The following is a 25,451-nucleotide window of genomic DNA, read 5'->3' as shown; positions in this document are numbered from 1 at the left end:
TGAAAAATTATTTCCAATAATTATCAGAAATTTATTTATTTATTTTTTTACCATCTTTCTAAATTCCATACATATGCGTTAGTATACTGTATTGGTGTTTTTCTTTCTGGCTTACTTCACTCTGTATAATAGGCTCCAGTTTCATCCACCTCATTAGAACTGATTCAAATGTATTCTTTTTAATGGCTGAGTAATAATCCATTGTGTATATGTACCACAGCTTTCTTATCCATTCATCTGCTGATGGACATCTAGGTTGCTTCCATGTCCTGGCTATTATAAACAGTGCTGCGATGCACATTGGGGTACATGTGTCTCTTTCAATTCTGGTTTCCTCAATGTGTATGCCCAGCAGTGGAATTGCTGGATCATAAGGCAGTTCTATTTCCAGTTTTTTAAGGAATCTCCACACTGTTCTCCATAGTGGCTATACTAGTTTGCATTCCCACCAACAGTGTAAGAGGGTTCCCTTTTCTCCACACCCTCTCCAGCATTTATTGCTTGTAGACTTTTGGATCGCAGCCATTCTGACTGGTGTGAAATGGTACCTCATAGTGGTTTTGATTTGCATTTCTCTGATAATGAGTGATGTTGAGCATCTTTTCATGTGTTTGTTAGCCATCTGTATGTCTTCTTTGGAGAAATGTCTATTTAGTTCTTTAGCCCATTTTTTGATTGGGTCATTTATTTTTCTGGAATTGAGCTGTAGGAGTTGCTTGTATATTTTTGAGATAGTTGTTTGTCAGTTGCTTCATTTGCTATTATCTTCTCCCATTCTGAAGGCTATCTTTTCACCTTGCTTATAGTTTCCTTTGTTGTGCAGAAGCTTTTAAGTTTAATTAAGTCCCATTTGTTTATTTTTGCTTTTATTTCCAATATTCTGGGAGGTGGGTCATAGAGGATCCTGCTGTGATGTAAGTCGGAGAGTGTTTTGCCTATGTTCTCCTCTAGGAGTTTTATAGTTTCTGGTCTTACATTTAGATCTTTAATCCATTTTGAGTTGATTTTTGTGTATGGTGTTAGAAAGTGCTCTAGTTTCATTCTTTTACAAGTGGTTGACCAGTTTTCCCAGCACCACTTGTTAAAGAGATTGTCTTTAATCCATTGTATACTCTTGCCTCCTTTGTCAAAGATAAGGTGTCCATATGTGCGTGGATTTATCTCTGGGCTTTCTATTTTGTTCCATTGATCTATATTTCTGTCTTTGTGCCAGTACCATACTGTCTTGATGACTGTGGCTTTGTAGTAGAGCCTGAAGTCAGGCAGGTTGATTCCTCCAGTTCCATTCTTCTTTCTCAAATAGCTTTGGCTATTTGAGGTTTTTTGTAATTCCATACAAATTGCCTCAGGATTCTTATGCTAGAAAATATAAAAGAAAAAAGAACTACAAAGCTTCTGCATACTGAGGTTTTATTTTCATTCTGAAAAGTCAGAGTGTTTCCTCTTCCCACAACATAGGTAGTCAGCACAACCAAAGCAATACCATGTGTCTTCCATCTTGGAAATACATCCAACAGTGTGGCTGTTTCTTGAAAGAAGACTCTTGCAAAAGGCAAGGACTTCAGCCAAAATTGGAGTTGTCCCAATACAAATGTTTTGTGTATTCAGCATGGAAGAAAGGACTAGTGGTGAAAGTCTGACTGCTCTTCTAAGTGACCACTCTGGGAGAGCAGTTTGGAGAAAACAAATTTATAATGATGGAAGAAGAGCCTGTGCTGGCTGGAGTCAAAGGGCTGTGTAGAGCTGCAGATATCCAGAAAAGCAAAGGTTCTTGAAGGTTCTGCAGTGCAGACCTCAGTAAGCGTGAAATGAAGATTCACAATCCTCTCCCAGCTGATGTAGATTCAAGAATGGGGATGTTGCAGAAATAACCTCACAGATTTCTGGACAAATAAAATCCATTCACTTATTTAAATGTTTAATGAGTATTTCCCATGTGCTGGATACCAGTCTAGGCACTGGGGATGTGTCAACTGAACAAATCAGTTAGGATTCCTGTCTCTGGAGTTTACATTTTAATAGGAGATGTGATGTGATAAGAATCTTTAAATTTTTGTTGTTCTTCCCTCCCTACTCTCTTCTGACAAACAAGCTTCAGGAGCTTCAATACCCGTTCTTGATTTTCATAGAAATGGAATCATTTAGTACATAGTCTAGCATCTTTCATTCATCATTCTGTCTGTTATCGTCATCTGGTGGATGTTACAGTAGCTTGTTCTTTTTCATGCTGTGTAGTTTCTTATTGTGTGAACACACAACAATTTACCTAGCATACTACTATGAACATCTGAGTTGTTTTCAGCTTTTTGCTTTAACGAATTAGGCTACTATGAACATTCTTCTGTGTTTTCCTAGAATTTAATAATAATGTTATGGTTTTGTTATATTCTTTATGGTTATGTTTTATTAAGGCAAGTAATGCTGGTTTTCTATTTGAGGTAGTAATAAGCTTTTCCTTTTCAATTTAATTAATTTGAAAAAAAAAGACGAAATCTATAGAAACATACACATAAAAATTTATAGATTAAGGAATGAATTTGTTCAAGTGCACAAAGGAAACAGTCAGAAGACCAAAGCTTGGAGAAATGTTCCAAGACAATAGTAACTGATAGCTAGGAATGGAAGGGCTTCCCAGGTGGTGCTAATGGTAAAGAACACACCAGTGCAGGAGATATAGGAGATGTGGGTTTGATCCCTGGGTCAGAAAGATCTCCTGGAGGAGGGTATGGCAGCCCACTCCAGTATTCTTGCCTGGAGAGTCCCATGGACAGAGGAGCCTGGCAGGCTACAGTCTATAAGGTTACAAAGAGTCGGACATGACTGAAGCAACTTAGCACAGCACAAAAATGGAAAGGTTTAGAAAATAAATACTCTGGGAATTTAGCAAATGAAAGAATTGCATGGGACTGGAGCAAATACAAAGCTTTTAGATCTCATTGAATTATGAATACCGTGAAGGAAAGAATGATTGCTTATTTATTTGACATGTCTATCACCTGAAAAAAGTACCTAGTCTCAAAACTTGTTCCATGAGTATAGGCTGTACCTGTACCTGAGGAACAGAGTTCTCTAAGAAGAAATCAGGGTAGATCCCTGGTGTTGGAGAAGACTCTTGAGAGTCCCTTGGACAACAAGGAGATCAAATCAGTCAACCCTAAAGGAAATCAACCTTGACTATTCATTGGAAGGACTGAAGCTGAAGCTCCAATAATTTGGCCACCTGATGTGAAGAGCTCTCTCATTGGAAAAGACCCTGATGCTGGGAAAGATTGAGAGCAGGAGGCAATGGGGACGGCAAAGGATGAGATGGTTGGATGGCATCACCAACTCAATGAACATAAGTTTGAGCAAACTCCGGGAGATTGTGAAGGACAGGGAAGCCTGACCTGCTTCAGTCTGTGGGATTGCAGAGTCAGAAACAACTGGATAACTGAACAACAGGCCCCTGGCAGGGGAAACAATGTGCAATAGAGAAAAAGCCAGGCCAGAAGAAGTAATGTTCACAAAATAAAGAGAACAAGCTGACTCAAGAAGAGCCTTTTAGGGGAGCAGCAAAGGATAAAAGTGAGAAGGGAGGGGTGAAGCCAGACACAAGGCTAGGGAGGCATAAAGCTGAGTTGCAGATCTCATCTTTGTGAGCTGTAGTCAGACAGTTAATTTTGTAGACAGCACACTTGAATGTTTTCCTCACTATGGGAACTCGGAAAACATGAGGTAGTTTATCAGTGGACAGCAGCTCAAAGAAAGCTTCTGAAATTTCCATAGTGAGTGGGGGCCTCATCAGCTTATCACCTTCCTCTTTAAGAGTTTTCTGCAAAGTCTCGGATGTTGATCGCAGTTTGCACTCTTGTTCTTTGTGAGCGGGAATGTTCTCAAATGAATTACAAACTACTGCCACTTGACTCACGTGTTCCAGGAACTTTGCTTCCAGACAAGAAATTAAGTCGTTGTGTTCCCTATTTTTATAGCCCATGAACATCTCATATTTCATTAGAATGGGGAAGTTCTTCAAGAAGAGTCCCCCTCCCAGAACGTAACTGACATTGGTTTAGTAGGGACTAATTAAGTTTAAAGCTAATCAGAAATATATGAGGCTGTAGACGATGAAATATATTCTCATCAAATGTGCATGTTGCAAAAGCAGAGATGCTGCAAAATTCTGCATCTCTCATTAGGAGTGTGCTTCACGGTGTAAACAGAAATCTTAATCTCCCTGCAATAATTATTCTTCTGGGCTTTATGAGTCACAATCAGCTTTGCTCTGTGAAGTGCAAACTTGAAAATATAACAAATAAGGGCAGTATTAAATCCTGTGTGCTGATAAGAATATGCTTGCTAAGTCGCTTCAGTTGTCTCTGACTCTCTGCAACCCTATGGACTGTAACCTGCCAGGCTCTTCTGTGCATGGAATTCTCCAGGCAAGTATACTGGTATGGGTTGCCATTTCCTCCTCCAGGGATCTTTCCTACTCAGGGATTGAACCAACATCTCTTAGGTCTACCTACATGGGTACACGAGTTCTTTACCACTAGCAACACCTCATCTTGTCAACACATCTGTGTTGAGGAGCAGCAGAGTCCAGCACTGATTTGGGGTATGCACAGAGCAAAGTGTTGCCTCACACACAGGCTGGGGATTAGAACCAGGGCCCAGAGCTGGCCCCAGGTAATGACTAGAAGGCAGGGCCTGCAGAATTTAGACTTAGGAACTCCGGGTTTTTCCCACTCTGAGTTATATGATCTCAGGCAAGATGTTTTCACTAACAGCAGCTTTCATTGTATGGGTAAGCAACTGGGGTGCACGAGTTGGTCCAAGGAACTTCTCAGCTCTAGTATTTCAGTTCCCAGACCTTCTGCTGCTGCAAGGAAGTGGAAATTTCTAGATGAGCTCCTTGTACTCAAGCATAAATCTTGCAGAGGTATATTTTGAGTCATCATAATTATCATTTTCATTTCATATGCCACGTAGAATGATGATGTTTGTGACACACAGCAAGACATGTATTTGGAATTAATTTTTCCAACAGTGCATAAAAGGTTTGCATGGGTCCAGCTTTATTCTTTGCCACCATTCACCTGGGAATAAAGGCAAAGAGGTGCAAAAATGATTTTGTGATAAAAATAAGTTTGGGGAAATGTTCATATTATTTTATGCTTCTTAGTATTCATATCTGGAAAAGACCCTGATGCTGTAAAAGATTGAGGGCATGAGGAGAAGAGGATGATAGGGGATGAGATGGTTGGATGGCATCATCAATTCAGTGGTCATAAATTTGAGCAAACTCTGAGAGACAGTGAAGGACAGGGAAGCCTAGCATGCTACAGTCCTGGGGTAGCAGAGTCAGACACGACCGAGTGACTGAACAACAAGTATTCATATAGTAAAACTCTTAAAAATACTAAAGTAATAATTCCACTTCCCCTCAATTTCTTTCACCAGGAGTGAGTGTTTCCTCTCTTTTGCCAAAGCTCTTACCCCATCCCAAACCTCAAAACATTATTGTCCTGTCACATTTTAAAAGATGCTATTGCTGTGTGCTTTATTAAAAGATTAAAAGAAAAGAGGTCAATGTAGATTGGAAAAATTAACAGCATATAGAAGAATTTGTTTTGGTGGATATTAGATTTCTGGTCATTTTTCTAAGGATTAGACAAGAAAGGGAAGGTTTAAATGAGATGAAAAGATGAAAATTGGGATAAATTCTAGATTGAATCAGACAGCCAAAAGTAGTCTGGATTCTCTCCTAGAATTGGGAAGTAACTAAGTGGGGAAGTCACAAGAGAAGAAATGCAAACAACTGATAACTGTATGGGAAACTACACTTCCTCACTAGTACTCCGAGTAGGGCGCATTAAAACTTATTGAGGTGTCATTATTTATTCTCTTGGACTGTCAAAGGTTTAAGAGAGAGCTAAGGATCATGACTAAAGGGAGTGCAAATTGTTAACACCTCAATAATGGGCCATTTGGACATTCTAATAAATGCCTCCGAAAATAGAGGTTTCATTTAATGTAGAAATTCCACTTTGGTGGATGTATCCTGAGGAATCAATCAGACAAATGCACAAAGATGTATATAAAATTGTTTACTGTAGTATAAATCTTAATAGTGGAAAACGGAAATGGTGAAAAATGGAAAGCCATTTAAATGTTCATTTAAAGGCGACTGATGACATGGACCATATGTTCCATTAAAAACTACTACGGAAAGATATTTTACTCAATGGAAAGTGCTTGGGATGCATTATTAAATAACAGGAAGCAGATTTACAGCATAATGAGTGTTTTGATAAGATATTTTTAAATGTGTGTGATGATATACAGTCTATTATTAACAGCAATTATTTCCGGGGGCTAGAATTACAGCCATTTCTTGTTTAAGTTATCTGACTTTCTAATTTTTCTAAAGTGAAACATATTACTTATGTAATAAATTAATAAAATAAATTTAAATTTTTTTAAAAAGAAAACAAACTCCTCTTTGGAGGTAACTGCAGTATGAAAGATTCCTTTAAGAGGTTTTCAGCACCAAAATGTTGAGATGCTCTGAGACACCTTCAAATGTACCACATAGAATATAAGTAGCAAAAAAAAAAAAAAATCCTCATTCTTTTATTACCAGTTTCATGAGATTTCTTTTGAAAATTAATCTCATTGCAAAATAAATTAAAGAAGCATTTTATTTTTTTATTTAATTTAATTTTATTTTACTTTTTAACTTTATAATATTTTAGAAACTAGCTAGAGCTTTAAAAAAAAAAATGACCTAAACTGATTTTATAACATGAGTTAGACTGCAAGGCCTTGCATGTGTGTGTGTTCAGTCGCTTCAGCTGTGTCCGACGTTTTGTGACCCCATGGACTGTAGCTCACCAGGCTCCTCTGTCCATGGGATTCTCCAGGCATGAATACTGGACTGGGTTGCCATGCCCTCCTCCAGGGGATCTTCCTGACCCAGCTATCAAACCTGAGTCTCTTATGTCTCCTGCATTGGCAGGCAGGTTCTTTACCCCTAGCACCACCTAGGAAGCCCTTGAAATAATCACAACCCCTGTTAATGGCAGACTGGGGTCAAAATTGCCCATATTCTTTCAACTATAAACCTATAGAGCAAAGAAGTTCATGGGTATAATATAATAAAACATACTCACTGGTAAAGGATATATTCATCTGAAAACTATTCAGAACAACAACTGACTAGACAAGCAGTGAATAAGCCTTAAGAGGTCATCAACAGCATCAGTATCTGTTGTTTTATTTTTTTCTGTATTTTTGTTTTATTTTTTTTAATAACTTTTTCAGGAATAAAAAAAAATGTTTCAAAAGGAATAGAAAATACAATTAAACATCAGGAAAATCATCAAAATCACCTGAGATCCCATTCAAGCTTTTTGTTCTATATATTGAACATACATATTTATTTTAGAAAAATAGGATTATGTTCCATCTACATTTTGTAACATTGACTGTTTTACTATTGTGAAGTTCACCATTGGTTTAATTTATAAGAGCTCTTTACTTTAAAGAGCATCACTCTCGGTCATGTTTCAAACATTTTTTCCCATTTGCTGTTTAGCTTTCTATTTTGTTTATGATCTTTGCAATATTTTATTTTTTATAGTAAAACATCTCATTATTTTCCTTTATGGTTTCTGCCTGTTTTCCGAAGCCATTTACTCTTAGAAAAAGTATCAATTTACTTCATATTCAACTGTATGCTTCTTTTTCTTTTTAGTTGAAGTATAGTAGCTTTACAATACGGAGAAGGCAATGGCAAGCCACTCCAGTACTCTTGCCTAGAAAATCCCATGGATGGAGGAGCCTGGTAGGCTGCAGTCCATGTGGTCGCTACAAGTCGGTCGCGACTGAGCGACTTCCCTTTCACTTTTCACTTTCACACAATGGAGAAGGCAATGGCAACCCCCTCCAGTGTTCTTGCCTGGAGAATCCAAGGGACGGCAGAGCCGACTGAAGCGACTTAGCAGCAGCAGCAGCAGCAGCTTTACAATATAGTGTTAGTTTCTGCTGTCCAATGATGTGAATCAGCTACATGTATATACATATGCCCTCTCCCTCTTGGACCTCCTTTCTCACTCCAATCCCACCCCTTAGGTCACCAAAGAGCACTGAGCTGAGTTCCCTGTGCTGTCCAGAAGGCTCCCACTAGCTACCTATTTTACATATGATAGTGTATGTATGTCAATCCCAATCTCCCAGTTCATTCCATCCTCCTCCCGCCTGCCCTGTATCCACAAGTCTGCCCTCTGTGTGTGTCTCTACTGGGGTGCCTGTGTCTTTTTGAATTATGGCTTTTTCAGGGCACAGGCCCAGTAGTGGAATTGCTGGGTCATATGACAATCCTATTTTTCATTTTTTAAGGAACTGTTCTCCATAGTGGCTGTATCAATTTACATTTCCACCAACAGTACCAAAAGTTTCCCTTTTCTGCACACTCTCTCCAGCATTTATTGATGGCAGATTTTTTGATGGTGACCATTCTGACTGATGTGAGGTGATACTTCACTGTAGTTTAGAGAATGTCATACAGAGTGAAGTCAGAAAGAGAAAAAACAAATGTTGTATATTAATGCATATACATGGACTCTAGAAAAAATTGTACTGATGAATCTATTTGCAGGGCAGGAATAGAGATGCAGATGTAGAGAACGAACGTGTGGACACAGGAGGGAAGGGGAGGGTGAAATGAACTGGGAGATTGGGATTGACCTGTATATACTACTATGTGCAAAATAGATAGCTAGCAGGAAGCAGCTGTATAACCCAGGGAGCTCCACTCTGTGCTCTGTGATGACCTGGGAAGGGAGGGTGAAGTGGTATGGTGGGAGGGAGGCCAAGAAGGAGGAGATATATGTATGCATATAGCTGATTTATATCACTGTACAACAGAAACTAGTATAGCATTTTAAAGCAATTATATTCCAATTTTAAAAGGGGGAAAGGAAAGAACATTTTCAGGGAACTTCAGTTGCTGAAGGTTGATGGGCGTTTACTTTTTTGGCTTGCTTGCTGCTTTCCATCTTTTGTATGTTTATGTCTGTCTCGTACGGAAGGGAAATGAGAAGCAAAGTGAAGGGCTCTTTCCTCTTCAGCTCTGGTTAGTATCCAGAGCTGCTTTCTGATTCCACTTTCTCTGAAGACAGAAATTATTTGTTCAAAGTCACACAATTTTTTCTTAGACTCACTTTCTCTTTCAGCAATATGTAGACATGCTTATTTCAGCTCTGTCTTAGGTGGTTGCAAAAAAGTATGTGCTCCCAATGTGTTGTAGAGAACATTTTCAATAACAAAGGAAATATTTTTTCTTACTCTGTGTGTGATTTTCATCTCAGAGTGTGGCCCTTAAGAAGAAAATGAGGTTGGTGACTCAAAACCAGTGAGTGCGCCCTCCTGGGATGATCAAGTTTGACTCATTGACCTCACAGTGGTCTGTCACCAGGAGATTTTCATCCTCATTCACACCTTCTGCATTATTCGGAGTCTCCAAGACACTGTTTTTCATTGCTGCAACAGCTGAACCCTTGGAAAGCAATTTAACATTTTCCAAATAAAATTATTCACATGTCTGTCTCTGGATTTGCCTAACCTATGACATATCTCTGTCACATATATTAACTATAAAAACTCAAAAAAAAAATTTTTTTTCAGAGATACGCAGACATCCCGTCAAAACCAAAGCACAGAAGAAAAATAAAGTAGAAATATTCTAGGGCAGAATATCTTGGTTACTGAAACTTTCTTGCTGGTTTTTTAGAGGGAAACTTTCATATCTCTTTTATTCTTAAGACTGATTTAACCACATTCTGGCTGATTCCTTATTTCTCAGGATTAAGCTCAACTTTTCCGTAAACAAGCTGTCAGATTTTCTAGAAATTTAATAAGGAAAAAAAAATCAATCAAGGAAAGAGAAAATACTCAGCTAAAGGAGGTAATGCCTAGGATCAGTTTTCAGACTAGTTTTGCCTCAAAAGAAAAGTAAGTAAAACTTGAATTAAAGTAATTAATCTTTACTAAGAAAGAAAAAAGGAATTTTGAATCTTCCAAAATTAGATTTAATGTGTAAGAGAAAAATTATGAGTTTTCCAGTCAGCAGAGCTGTGTTCTATCAGTTATTTAGTTGTATAAACTTCAACAGGAAATTCAACTTTTCTGGGTCCCTTTTTTCTTCTTTGTAAAAGGTAAAAATTAATGACTCCTCCATAGGGTTGAAATACAGAATAATTAGAGTTAATATTTACTTCCTGTATCAGTTATCTATCACTGTGTAACAAACCACCCAACACCTCTACTCACAAGTCTTTGGAACGGAGGGGTAGTTTCACGTGGGCTTGCTCCTATGGCTGTATCCATCTGATGGGACCACTAGAGACAGAAAGTCTGTTATGTTCTCATCCTCATGTCCAAGTTCTGACGGGGATGGCTGAAAGGCTGGTACCTCTCTCTTTACATGATTTCTCATCATTCAGTAGAGTAGCTCACTTCTTTCTTTTGTTTTTTGTTTTTGTTTTTTTTTTTTGGCAGTGCCGCAAAGCAAGTGGGATCTTAGTTCCCTGATCAGGGATTAAACCTGCCATACTCCCTGCAGTAAAAGCATGGAGTCTCTGCCAGGGAAGTCCCCTAGCCCACTTTTCTTTTATGGCATTTAAGACTCAAGAAAGTAAAGACAGAAACTTCAAGGTATCTTGAAGCTGATACTCTAGAGCTCTTACAACATCATGTCAGCCACATTCTGTTGGTCAAAGCAAGTTACACGCCAATCAAGATTCAAGGAAGAGAAAAGGATCTACGTTTTGAAGGGAAGAATGGCAGCACCACACTGCCAAGAGTGTGAACACAGGGAAGTGTTATTCATTGGAGCTGTTATTATAATGACCTCTCTTCTGTAGTCTGGACATGCTGTTTTCAAACTGTATAAAGTTAGCAGAGTCTTTTATAATCCTGTTGATTAAAACTGTGGTAAATTATTATAGTGGTGGTGGAGGTTTAGTTGCTAAGTCATGTCCAACTCTTGTGACTCCATGGACAGTAGCCCACCAGGCTCCCCTGTCCATGGAATTTCCCAGGCCAGAATGCTAGACTGGGTTGCTATTTCCTTCTCCAGAGGATCTCCCCAACCCAGGGATCGAGCCCAGGTCTCCTGCACTGCAGGTGGATTCATTACTGACTGAGCCACCAGGGAAGCCCACAAAGTATTACAATAATGGCACCCAATGTATCATACCTCTCCATATCCGTGCCTTTGTGTGTCCCCCTTCAAGTGACTCTGGACTTGATCATGAGACTTGCTTTGGCCCATGGGACATCAGTGAGTAGAACACAACCAGAAGCCTGATAAAGGCTGGTACACTGAGGCTTGTTCTCTTGAAAGTTTACCTTGAGACTCTAATGCCATAAAGAAACCTGGGATAAAAGACCAAGTAACAAAACTTCACCTGAGCCCTGGTTGCAGAAGCTTCATCAGCTAGAAGCAGCTACATGAGTGAGTCAAGATAAGACAAGCAGAAAAACCACCCAGTCATACCATGGAATCATAAAACTAATAAAATGGACTTCTTTTAAGCCACTAAGTTTGGAGATATCTTGTAACAGATAAATGAAACACAATCAAAAAATCTTCTGGCCAAGGGTAGCTTAATAATCACTGATAAATAGGAGCTTCAATATAAAATCACTTCATGATTTTAAACATATCACAGAATCATATAGTTTTAGAACTTGAAAAATTTAGGGATAATATAATCTAGTGATCTTCAAAATATCTTTTAGCTATAGAATTCTTTTTTTAAAGTAAGAAGGATATTTAAAATAAAGAGATATCTTTTAGTATAAATTTATTTTATTGTGTATTTTATTTATTAGGATAAATGTATTTATTTATTCATTTTATTGGTCCAGGTTTATAGCAACTGCTTATAAGGTCATTTAAAGAAAATGTAACTTCCTTTTTTAATACAAAGCTGTAAACCCAAGAACTTACATGGTAGTGAAACAACTCTAGCTTTTTAAGCTTACAACTAATTGATATATTTTCTTTTGGCAAAATGATATAATAGAAATCCTTATTCAAGACAAGCAGTTGTAAATATTAAAAATTATTTCATTATTTGCCTTGAAAGCTCAGGATACCAAGTAGTCAGGGAAAGTATTATACCTTATTTCTACTCAGAAATAAATGAACCCATCAGTACAAGCAAATAATTAATTGATGGCCTTCATCAGTCTGTATTTAAAATACATGACATTTGGTGATATAAAAATTGCAATCCTGAAAGACTTTAAAACCTGTGCAAAAATAAAATTAAAAGCAAATATGTGTAGAACCCTTGAAGAACTTCAATGGGACTCTGCCATTCTCTGGAATTTGCTTTGGAAACTACTGTAACATACAGAAACTTGTTTCTCTTTGTTGTTAATTTTGTTAAAAACTGAAGGAAGCTGATTGAATCTATTTACAGAGTTTTCTTCCATGTTTCAGGTGTCAGGGCATCCTCATAACCATTTTTTGGGCTATTTAAGAAATGTTGTTGCTATGTTCCCTCTTTATTTGTGAAGAATTTTTTAAAATATTTTTTTACAAAAAGAAAGGGAACAGAGAAAGGGAGAGGGGGAGAAAGGGACCGCTTAGCAAAGGAAACACCACCATTAAAGATGAATGGTATTTTTCAACTCATTTGTGTGAACTGGCAACATTCTTGAAGCTTAAGTAGGACATCTGAGTTTTGTCAGCTCAGCCAGTGAGAATGTGCTCTCTTCAAAGCTTGGGTTTGCCTTCACATCTATTTTTCCCAGGGCCTGAAGGTTTAAAGACAGGAAGTTTTGTACTCTACATCCAATTTTAACAAATGCTTTGCTTCCAAAAGGGAAGACTGACAGCGCAGAAGTCTTCAAGTAAGCCAGGTAATTCAACCATTTGACTAGCTCTTACAAGGAATGAAAGGGTTCTGCTAAGGGCGGAGAATGATCAATGTGGTTATTACTATGTTGCTACAATGCAAGGCCCAGCAGCACAAGGGAAAAAACCAATTGATTTCCATTCCAAAGCACCATCAACAGTGAGACACAACACAAAAATTGTGCGTGCATGTCAAGTCGCTTCAGTCGTGTCTGACTCTAAGGAACCCTATGGACTGCAGCCTGCCAGGCTCCTAGCCATGGGATTCTCCAGGCAAGAATACAGGTGGGTTGCCATGCCCTCCTCCAGGGGATCTTCCCAACCCAGGAATCAAACTCACCTATGTCTACCTGCATTGGCAGGTGGGTTCTTTACCACTAGTGCCACCTGAGAATCCCACAAAAACCTGTAGATGAAATATATACCTAGAGTCTAGGAAATCTGGAATTTTTACATTTCTGCTGCCTGATTAGAAGGAAGGATAGAAGGAAAGGCAGAATGGAAAATGCCAGGCATTATTAATTCATTTTATTTATTCATTCAAAAATATGTATTGATCTTCTATGTATGAGCACCCACTGAGCTATGACTGAAGCTACAGTCAGCCATATATATAATCACATGGCCCCTACCTTCTTATGGAGTTACATACACAAAAAGACAGAGTGGCAAACCCCTAGAGGAGAATTTTCAAGAATGTGAGACCAGCCATGGATGGCATCTGGATGACTGGTGGACATATTTCTAGTTCTTATTTAATGCCTTACTTATATTTACAGTGTGTTGAAGGTTGAATGGAAATGATAAGGTGAAATCATGATATCCCTGAGTATAGCTCTGTCCTTCTAGAAGTGAACCCCCCAACCCCCAACACACACCAGCATCACCTTGGCGAATTCATCACGATTCAGGTTGGGCTTGCAGGCTAATAACCCTGAACTGTTAGCACTCTGAAAAGTAAACCTGTCTTTAAAGCACAGTCCACAGTGCTTGTGTATAAACCAGGATACCAACTTATTAATTTACTCTAAGAAATAGAGCTACTAGATAAACTAGCACAGAGTATCATCTTGCAGCAGGGTAGAGCTCTATGGTTATCTAAATTATGGACCAAAAAAAGGTGATTTTAGACAGCATTATCCACTAAGATAGTATACACCCAACTTCCTTACTACAAAGCCACTCTTGCCTATGAGACTATGTGGTAGCTTTTGGTTTGGGCCATCTCTGATACTTGTGCTATTAGCTCACTTCCAGCTGGTGACATAAAACAGTGCCCTACTCTAAGAATGGGCATAATCATGTATAGCTAATTAGAGACCTTCCAGCCCCTGAGTTAGTCAGTTCAGAGGTAGTCACATGACCCAAATCCAGCCAATCTGAGTTTATTTCCAGGATGCTCTCACCAAGGCTAGGAGCAAAGACCTCTGTGTTCTTGGAAATAACTCACTGTTGCTCTCCTCACTTGCCTATCACTCTGAGTCATCCTTAAAATTCTTTAATAGCATTAAAGAGCATGGTTCTTCGGAGACACTTTGTAATATCCTATACACCTCTGTACAGGTTGCTTTTTTTCCCTTTGAAAGATTCCTTAAGTAGCAGGAATCTAGTCCCTGTTGCAGGATATTTTGCACAGTCATTTGAGAAAAAAAATTCTGAAAGCATTCTATTATGGAGTACCTGCTATACTCCAGGCAGAATACAGACCTGCAATTTGGGGTTAAGCAAACACATACACACACATGTGCCAAAAAGTCCCAGCCCTTTCTGACCATAAAGTCCAGTGGGAAGGTAGACATACCTTTTTTAATTTTTATAAAAATAAATATGTAATTATAAACACTCATGAACATAAAGAAAAGAAAATTAATGGAGAAAAGCTTTCTAGTGCAATAAAAATGTATAAACAAAGTTTCCATGGTTTCTTGACTAAATTATTGAATTCGCTTTGTGCTGGAGTCTTCATCTGTAAAATCAGAACACTAGAATATGCCTCAGAGTGTGGTTGTGGAGATGAAACAAGAAAGGATTAGAAGACAGCCCTGGTTGGTGGTCAATCAAGTTTAGTCATGACTAATACTGTATCATCATCATCATCAACAACAACATCATTATTTGTAGAAAGGGACCTCACCTGGCCTGGGAATGGGGAAGCTTTCCCTAAGGAATAAATTTTTGAGTTAAACTGTAAAGGGTTAGTAAGAGTTTATTTGGCAGAAGTGTGGAGAAATAGTAGCATAGGTGTAGGGAAAGGTGGATAGCACATAGGCAACTTAGAATGAGAGAGGGCCAGTGAGTTCAGAGCATAGTATGTGAAATGTAGAGGGCATCAAGGCTGGAGAGGGTCTGTCTGTGGTCATAAAGGAGAGTGAGGTGAAAAGCAAGTCTGTCTGCAGTCCATGTATTGGAGCTGCATCTAAAGCATCAGTCCGTCCAATGAGTATTCAGAGTGGGTTTCCTTTAGGATTGACTGGTTTGATCTCAGACCATTTTAAAGTCTTTATTAAATTTGTTACAATATTGCTTCTGTTTTATGTTTTGGTTTTTGGCCATGAGGTATGTGGAATCTTAGCTTCCTGATCAGGGGTCAAACTCACACCCCCTGCATCGGAAGGCAAAGTCTTAACCACTGGACAGCCAGGGAAGTCCCTCAAATTTGCATTTTTAAACATCATGTTATGGACCAGACGTCTGTGTCCCTGCAAACATCACCTGATGTAGCTCTAACCCTCCATGTAATGGCATTAGGAGGTGAAGCCTTTGGAAAGTGATTAGATTTAGATGAAGTCAGAAGGTGAACCCCCTCCATCATGGAGGCATCTTATAAGAAGGGGAAGAGATATCAGAGCTCTCTTAACCATATGAGGCCACTGCAAGAAGACACCTTGATCTTTGGCTTTGTAACCTCCAGCTCAGTGAGAATTAAATGTCTGCTGCTTAAGCCACCCAGTCTATGGTGTTTGTTATAGTAGCCTGGCTAGTGTGAGTATGGGAAACCTTTTAACAAAATATTATGGTCACCTGCATATGGCAGTGGCATTGGGTGTAAGAGAAATAGAGATTCAAGATCTAGTTGGGGTCAAAACCCTGGAACTTGAGGAAGGTTGTTACCTATGGGAGCCAAGGGCAAAGAATGTCAAGGTCTTCTAGGTTATGAGTTTATTGGTGAAATTGGATGGAAAGTGATCCCACTGACAGGAAACTGTAAGAGGAAGGAAAGGGGAGCCAGGAAAGTGTCAAGAGAGAAGGATAAAAGATTCATGGTGGTTAAGAGTTCAGACTCCAAAAGGAGCAGAAATAATGGAGTTTCCCAAGGTCACTGAAATCCTGGTCCTGATAAAGCATTATGAACTCAAGGTCAGTTATAACCCTTATTGGAGACCAGCTTTGGGTCCTCAAAGTAGCCCCCTATGAAGAGCACTTTCTGTCTCGGCCTCCCTGTGGTTTCCCTTACATAACCAGGCATTCCTTCAAGAAGACTGATGTCCCAGATTCCACGGAGCAGCAGGAGGCTGTGTGAAATGTCTTGTCCCCAGAAAAATAATATTAGAACAAGAAGTTGTTGACTCCAAGGGAACTTTCACTGGCCACACCCACAGCTGACCCATTCATGTCCCCCCAGCAGCCCTCATCACCCCATGCTACTGAAAGCAGAGTTAGACACTCCAAATTCTAAATCATGGCCAAAACTGAAACCACTTAGATTACTAACACATTTGAACGGAAAATGTTACTTGAAGAAATGTCTTGTTATTGTGTATACGTAGTCCTTTACAAAAATAAATTAACAATGTATTGTATGGTGGAGTCCCCAAAAAGAAAGCTTAAGAGGAGTGGAAAAATAATCATTTGAAATTAACATGTCAAGGTTTTAAATAAATGAAAACTATATGGCATCCATCTCTAACTGACATCTTTAGATAGTTTTGCCCTCAAAGTGTTTTTTTAAAATAATTTAAATTAGTTGCCAACACTTAACAATTCATAAATTCCAGGTGAATATCAGGGCTTTGTTTTTTTTTTTCAAATGGAAAGTCCTGCCCAAACTGGCCCCTTCTCACAAACAATGAACCAAAGCTCCTAATCATAGATGTGAGTTCCCTGGTTTATCTTAGTGCTCAGCACTCCTTGAAGTGTTCCATATACTACGCTTGAGTAACTCTGCTGTTTTTATCATGTTCATGCTACTGTTTTTCTTAAACAGCATGAAAGCATATATTTCTACTACCCATGTTTCCATCAAAAGTTAAAGAAAAATTAAGACTAACTCAAGATAACCAATCTGGCCTCAACTACTTTTATGGTCTCTTTATCACTATCAGTTTGGTTTGGGAAATCAAAGTGTCAAGGAAACAGTACCACTAAGCAGAAGTTAAAGTGAACCACTGCCAAGAGGAGAAAAAGTTGGATTCTGACATCTTTTTCTTTCATGTCTTCTGACTTGAGTTTCCAATCAGAGACCTAACCAATCATGGATCACCTCTCCCACCACCATGAGACCCACCCCACTGATGCCTCTATATAGTGGATTAAAATGATCAGAAAAATAGCTAAGATACAATTTGTTCTACATGTTTCCTGGTGAGAAAAATGCCTTATGAAAGTTTGGCTGAATTTTTTTATCTACTTTTTATTATAGAATTGGCTCTGAGCAGAAAAGTAAATTTTCTAACTTCACGAGGAAACAAATCGTATCAGTTTTCAGGGAAGAAAAAAAGCTTGTTTGGTTGTCTTTAATGATAAACACATATTTATTATAAGCAAGGTATTATGTTAATGAGTTCTACCACTGCTGGCTGGTTCAGAAGTGATTGGCAATAAAGACATAAATGTAAATAGAGAAAATGAGTCTTTACTTGTCTGTAATTTAAAGAGCATTATTGGGAAAAATAATAACAATAAAATAATACTAATAAAAACAACAGAAGAGAAGACTCTACACATGGACATCACCAGATGGTCAACACCGAAATCAGATTGATTATATTCTTTGCAGCCAAAGATGGAGAAGCTCTATACAGTCAGCAAAAACAAGACCAGGAGCTGACTGTGGCTGGGATCATGAACTCATTATTGCTAAATACAGACTGAAATTGAAGAAAGTGGAGAAAACCACTAGACCATTCAGGTATGACCTAAATCAAATCCCTTATGATTATACAGTGGGAGTGAGAAATAGATTTAATGGACTAGATATGATAGACAGAGTGCCTGATGAACTATGGATGGAGTTTCGTGACATTGTACAGGAGACAGGAATCAAGACCATCCCCAAGAAAAAGAAACGCAAAAAAGAAAAATGGCTGTCTGAGGAGGCCTTACAAATAGCTGAGAAAAAAAGGGAAGTGAAAGCAAAAGAGAAAAGGAAAGATATAAGCATCTGAATGCAGCATTCTAAAGAATAGCAAAAAGAGATAAGAAAGCCTTCCTCAGTGATCAATGCAAAGAAATAGAGGAAAACAACAGAATGGAAAAGACTAGAAATCTCTTCAAGAAAATTAGAGATACCAAGGGAACATTTCATGCAAAGATAGGCTCCATAAAGGACAGAAATGGTAGGGACCTAACAGAAGCAGAAGATATTAAGAAGAGGTGGCAAGAATACACAGAAGAACTGTACAAAAAAGACCTTCACAAACCAAATAATCACGATGGTGTGATCACTTACCTAGAGCCAGACATCCTGGAATGTGAAGTCAAGTGGGCCTTAGGAAGCATCACTAGAAACAAAGCTAGTGGAGGTGTTGGAACTCCAGTTGAGCTATTTTAGATCCTGAAAGATGATGCTGTGAAAGTGCTCCACTCAATATGTCAGCAAGTTTGGAAAACTCAGCAGTGGCCATAGGACTGGAAAAGGTCCATTTTCATTCCAATCCCAAAGAAAGGTGATGCCAAAGAATGCTCAAACTACCGCACAATTGCACTCATCTCACACACTAGTAAAGTAATGCTTAAAATTCTCCAAGCCAGGCTTCAGCAATATGTGAACTGTGAACTTCCAGATGTTCAAGCTGGTTTTAGGAAAGGCAGAGGAACCAGAAATCAAAATGCCAACATCCACTGGATCATCAAAAAAGCAAGAGAGTTCCAGAAAAACATCTATTTCTGCTTTATTGACTATGCCAAAGCCTTTGACTGTGTGGATCACAATAAACTGTGGAAAATTCTGAAAGAGATGGGAATACCAGACCACCTGACCTGCCTCTTGAGAAACCTGTATGCAAGTCAGGAAGCAACAGTTCGAACTGCACATGGAACAACAGACTGGTTCCAAACAGGAAAAAGAGTACGTCAAGGCTGCATATTGTCACCCTGCTTATTTAACTTATATGCAGAGTACATCATGAGAAACACTGGACTAGAGGAAGCACAAGCTGGAATCAAGATTGCTGGGAGAAATATCAATAACCTCAGATATGCAGATGACACCACCCTTATGGCAGAAAGTGAAGAAGAACTAAAGAGCCTCTTGATGAAAGTGAAAGTGGAGAGTGAAAAAGTTGGCTTAAAGCTCAACATATATATGGAATTTAGAAAGATGGTAACAATAACCCTGTGTACGAGACAGCGAAAGAGACTGTATAGATCAGTCTTATGGACTCTGTGGGAGAGGGAGAGGGTGGGGAGATTTGGGAGAATGGCATTGAAACATGTATAATATCATGTATGAAACGAGTCGCCAGTCCAGGTTCGATGCACGATACTGGATGCTTGGGGCTGGTGCACTGGGACAACCCAGAGGGAGGGTATGAGGAGGGAGGAGGGAGGAGGCTTCAGGATGGGGAACACAGGTATACCTGTGGCAGATTCATTTCGATATTTGGCAAAACTAATACAATATTGTAAAAACAAAAACAAAAAAACTCAATTTGTCTCTGGGAATTTAAGTAGAAAAACTTTAAAAAAAATTTTTTTTTTCTGAAAACTTACACACAAATAAAAAATATATTGTCAGGTTAAAAAAAAAAAAAAAGCTCAACATTCAGAAAACTAAGATCATGGCACCTGGTCCCATCACTTCATGGAAAATAGTTGGGGAAACAGTGGAAACAGTGTCAGACTTTATTTTTCTGGGCTCCAAAATCACTGCAGATGGTGACTGAAGCCATGAAATTAAAAGATGCTTACTCCTGGGAAGGAAAGTTATGACCAACCTAGATAGCATATTCAAAAGCAGAGACATTACTTTGCCAGCAAAGGTCCATCTAGTCAAGGTTATAGTTTTTCCAGTGTTCATGTATGGATGTGAGAGTTGGACTATAAAGAAAGCTGCGCGCCAAAGAACTGATGCTTATGAACTCTGGTGTTGGAGAAGACTCTTGAGAGACCCTTGGACTGCAAAGAGATCCAAGCAGTCCATCCTACAGGAGATCAGTCCTGGGTTTTCATTGGAAGGACTGATGTTGAAGCTGAAACTCCACTACTTTGGCCACCTCATGCAAAGAGCTGACTCATTTGAAAAGACCCTGATGCTGAGAAAGATTGAGGGCAGGAGGAGAAGGGGATGACGGAGGATGAGATGGTTGGATGGCATCACCAACTTAATGAACACAGGTCTGGGTGGACTCCGGGAGTTGGTGATGGACAGGGAGACCTGGCATGCTGCAGTTCATGGGGTCGCAAAGAGTCGGACACAACTGAGAGACTGAACTGAACTGTTTGGGAAAAATAGGCAAAAAGTTATCGAAAGAAAAAACTCTGAGATAATTGCTAAATATAAAAACTAGAGATAACATCAAAAATTCAAATTTTATACCTCTCTGTCATCCCCAAGATAGAGTATGAGATAAAAATTCAGGGGTGAGGTAGGGGGTGGAAATTTGGTAGTTAAATTTCAACATTTCTCAGAGCACTTCAAAATAAATCTTCCCTGGGAAATTGATAGCCCCTTAAATTTTTATAAAGTAAATGATAGCATGCATTCAGAAAAAAAAAAACACAAAAATTATAAGCCTATAGGTCAATAAATTACTACATAGTCAAATACCCATGTAACTACTACCTGGACCAAGAAATAAAACATTAATTCCTTTCCTCCCCAAGGTAACTATTTACCTGACTTGTAAGTCTAGATAGCTCTTGCCTGGTTTTTGAAGTTCAAATGTAGTCACAGAGAACGTGTTCCTTTGTGAATTGCTTCTTTTGCTTAATGTTATAGTTAACAAATTTATCTATATTTGTATGTATGAGTGAGTGAAGTCGCTCAGTTGTGTCCAGCTCTTTGCGACCCCATGGACTGTAGCCTATCGGGCTCCTCCATCTATGGGATTTTCCAGGCAAGAGTACTGGAGTGCATTGCCATTTCCTTCTCCAGGAGATCTTCCCCACCCAGGGATCAAACCCGGGTCTCCCATGTTGTAGACAGACGCTTTACCATCTGAGCCACCAGGGAAGTCATTTATATGTATACCCATGTAAAAATTTTCACTGCTGTTTTGTATTCCATTGAATGAACAAACCAGCTTGGTTATTCATTTTAATATTGATGGGCCTTTGGACTATTCTTAGTTTGAGGATGTTATGAAATAATACTATAACGAACATCCTTAGGCAAGTCTCCTGCTTCACATACGTGTCTGTTGAGAGTTGATTTGCTACATCATAACATCTGTATCTGTTCAGTGAGAATAGACAATGCTAGGTTTTCCATTGTGGTTCTACCAGAAGTGGAGAGTTTCCCCGTTTCTTCACAGTTGGTGTGGTCATTCTGATTAATTTTACTTATTCTGGTGCTCTACAAGGGTATCTCATTGGGGTCTCCATTTGCATTTTCCTGATTATTTGTGACATTGAGCACCTTTTCAAATGTGTATTGACATTTTTGAAATCTCCCTTTGTGAAGTAACTTTTCAAGTCTCTCACTACCTCCCCCTCTGTTTAAACCAGGTTATTTCTTTTTCATGAATTTGTAGGAATTCTTTACACATTCTAAATAAAAGCCCATTGTCAGTTTTATGAGTAGCAATTATCTTTTCCCACACTGTAGGTCACCCTCTCACTCTCTCAGTTTTTAAAGGAACACAGTGTATCTTAATTTTAAAGTATATTAATTGGTTAAATTTTCTTTATATTAGTGATTTTTATATACCATTTAAGAAATCTTTTCCTGTCTCAAAATTATGGAAGTATTCTCCTATATTATCCTTTACAAGTTTTATTGTTTTTCCATTCAAAATTAGATTTAAATGCATCTGGAATGAATTTTGTGTGTAATATAGGGGTCAAATTTTCTTTTTTTCACATGAGGATATCCAATTAATCCAGTGCAATTTATTGAAAAGACCATCTTTTTTCCCACCATTCAGCAGTACCACATTTGTCATAGGTTAAATGTCGATTAGTTGTAGTTACTCCACCTTATATTAAGTCTTAAGATCCAGTGGAGTATGTCCTCTCAATTTTTTCCTATTTTTCAAGGCTATCTTATATTCTTGGCTCTCAATTTTCATGTAGGTTTAAGAATTAGCTTGTCAGTTTACAAACATACCTACACACATTACAAACATACATACATACCATCTGCTGGGATATTGGTTCTGATTGCCCTGACTATACAGATTTAGAGAAAATTGACATTTTTACGTTTGATTTTTGTATTTGATGACATATAATATTTTTAAATTTTATTTTCTAACTTTTTGTGGCTAGTGTACATAAATATAACATTGGATTGCTCTTATATACAAAAAATTGTTAAAATCACTTATTAACACTAATAATTTATCTGTAGAGTCTTTTAGATTTTCTACTTACACATTCATTCAGTATGCAAACTCTGATGGTATGATTTCTTTTTTTCTACTTCTTATGACTTTTGTTTCATTTTCTTATCTTATTGCCCTGGTTTGGACCCTCAAAGCAATGTTAAATAGAAGTGTTGATAGTGACCATCTATCAACTGGGGACTTAAACTTGAAAGCAAAGGGAATAGCCTTCAAGTCCTTAGCATGACACTCAAGGTCCTCATGAATTGTGATACAAATGTGGGCTGATAGGAGCAATTCAGTACATATTTGTTGAAAAGACTAGCTTCAGCTCCCCTTCCTCATCTCTCCTACTTTACCCTGCCAAGTTCCATCATTGCAAGAAAATGCATGCTTCTCCAAACAATTCATGCATTTTCACATACATTTTTGTTGCTCGTACCCAGAAAGTCCTAACCTAGCATTTCCACCTACTCAATCTTCAAGGCTACATTATATGGTCCACCAATTAATTCATCCTCAGTTCCCCAGTAGAGATTAACCAATGCTTTACTATCTAAACTCTCTTTGGAATTTTAAACTAACCTTTACTATTATATCACATCTTATGTTACCCTTATTGGTTCAATATTTCTCCATTTTATTTCAGAATTTTTACCTTAGAATTACTAGAATATTTAGAATTTATGTATCCATTCTTGTGTTATTGGGCTTCCTAGGTGGTATAGTGGTAAAGAATCCACCTCCCAATGCAGGAGATATGGGTTCAATCCATGGGTTGGGAAGATCCTCTGGAGTAGGAAATGGCAACCCACTCCAGTATTCTTGCCTGGAAAATTCTATGGACAGAGGAGTCTGGTAGGCTACAGTCCATGGAGTCACAAAGAGTCAGACACAACTGAGTGACTAAAAGCACACATATACACACACACTTTATGTTATTAATTCTCTGTATATAACTCACAGTAGGCACTTAACGAATGGTTGTTGAATAGATAAATCAAAGGAAGGTCCACACAGTTGTTCTCATATTTATTCAGGCACTAGAGCCCCTGAAAATTTACTATCCTCTGCTGGAACATTATAAAGTGTTGTTTATAAAGTTTTAAATGGAAAAATATATACCTTTGTGATAAGTTGAAATTATTAGCTTGAAATCTCTGAGTAAAAGAAGCAGAAATATTTAAAGGAGAAAAATTATGATAGAAAATATTAACAGAGCAAATTGTTTCCAGTAATTTCATCTTTCTCTAGTCAGGAAGTGGCTCCCATTATTAGTGTCAAAATTATATTCTGAGGGGCCATAGATTGCAGATCACTGGTCCCACCTGTATGACTTCTGTTACTGCTGCCATTCCGAAGTAAGGGAAAATGTAAGTAAGCCGAGAGACTCAGCATCCTCACCAATCTAGAAGATAAGCAAACCTCAAGAAATAATTACTCTCTCAAAAAGAGTTTGTTTTTTTTTTTTCCCCAACCTGGCTTTTAGGCTTCAAGCACTTTAATGCCACTACACATCACCATGAATAACTTATCAAGTCAACAAAGGCAACAAAGTGTATTTAACATTTTAATAACTCATTTTTAACTCCGAATACAAAAGAGAAGTGGTCTTGACATAGACCAGAGAAGCACAAATACTTTACATCTGTTTCAAATATCTTCTCATCTTCACTTTAACCAGCATAAAAGTGCCTTCCAGAAATAGCCAGTTCAGCTGTGTACAGGGGGACTGAGAGCTTACTAGTGTTATGTCAGACAACTGCCCCAGGATCCCCTCCTCATTTCTACAGCCTCCCCTTCATGATGGACTGTCAGGTTCAAGTCCAAACTCACAGCCGAGAGGTCACAGGTCCACACATACATAGGGCATTTAGTGGGAGACTGGACCACAGGAATGAGAAAACTCAAAGCTGGGATTGATTTGAGAGCATTTCCAGCAAGCTCTTTTCAGATGCGTCTAATTCATCCTCTATTTAAATAAGGACATCATCACACTCCTGAAATTTGCATTTTTGAAGGACTATAAATGGTAGGATACTCATTAATTTTCCACCAATATTTGTTCATATTCACCACCACTGGTTGATCTCTGTACTTATGCATACTGTCCCATCAACCTCTTTCTAATGACTGGCTGCTGGCTTGACTTCTTCATCTCAGTCTTGGTTGGTGCTTGATTTATTAGTAATCACTTACTAAATATTACTGAATGAATGAATATACAAATAAACAAGTTTCAAAGACCCTTTCTCTCATCTCTCTACCAAAGCCTTCAGCTGTCACTCATCTAGGCATGAAGCAAGTTAGGATCTTTAATTTTCAAAACATTCCTGCCTCCATGAGGGTGGGAATCTTTGTCTGTTTTGTTTACTGATTATCCCAAATACCTAGAATGGGGCCAGACATATTATAGGTACTCAATAAATACTTCATGTAAATAAATAACAAAACGCCTTTGTTCCCAAACCTATCCTTTTTTGCTAACAGCACAATGTATCAAAACTCACCATACTTTGCAGAGAGTTTGATCTAATGTTATACAATTCCTTCCAAAAACCTCATTGAGATAATTTATTTTTGAAGGCTAAAGAATATACCATTTATTCCTCCTCTGAAGTCACTTAGTTCTCTCCCAGTATAGACTGAATACCAGAAAGCTACTAAACCACATTATTTTTACACCCCATACAAATGTCTTCTCAAAACAAGAATTAATACCATCTGCTTTGAAGTAAATTTAGAATGTGAAATGGTCATAGGAAAAAATGTTTAAAATTTGTGTAAAATTGCCATTGAAAAGATTTTCAATTAAGTTGCTGGTTGTAAACAAACCC

This window comes from Bubalus kerabau, chromosome 3 (genome assembly GCF_029407905.1).
Source record: "Bubalus kerabau isolate K-KA32 ecotype Philippines breed swamp buffalo chromosome 3, PCC_UOA_SB_1v2, whole genome shotgun sequence".
Taxonomy (NCBI): Eukaryota; Metazoa; Chordata; class Mammalia; order Artiodactyla; family Bovidae; genus Bubalus; species Bubalus kerabau.
Note: the sequence above shows the minus strand (reverse complement) of the source record.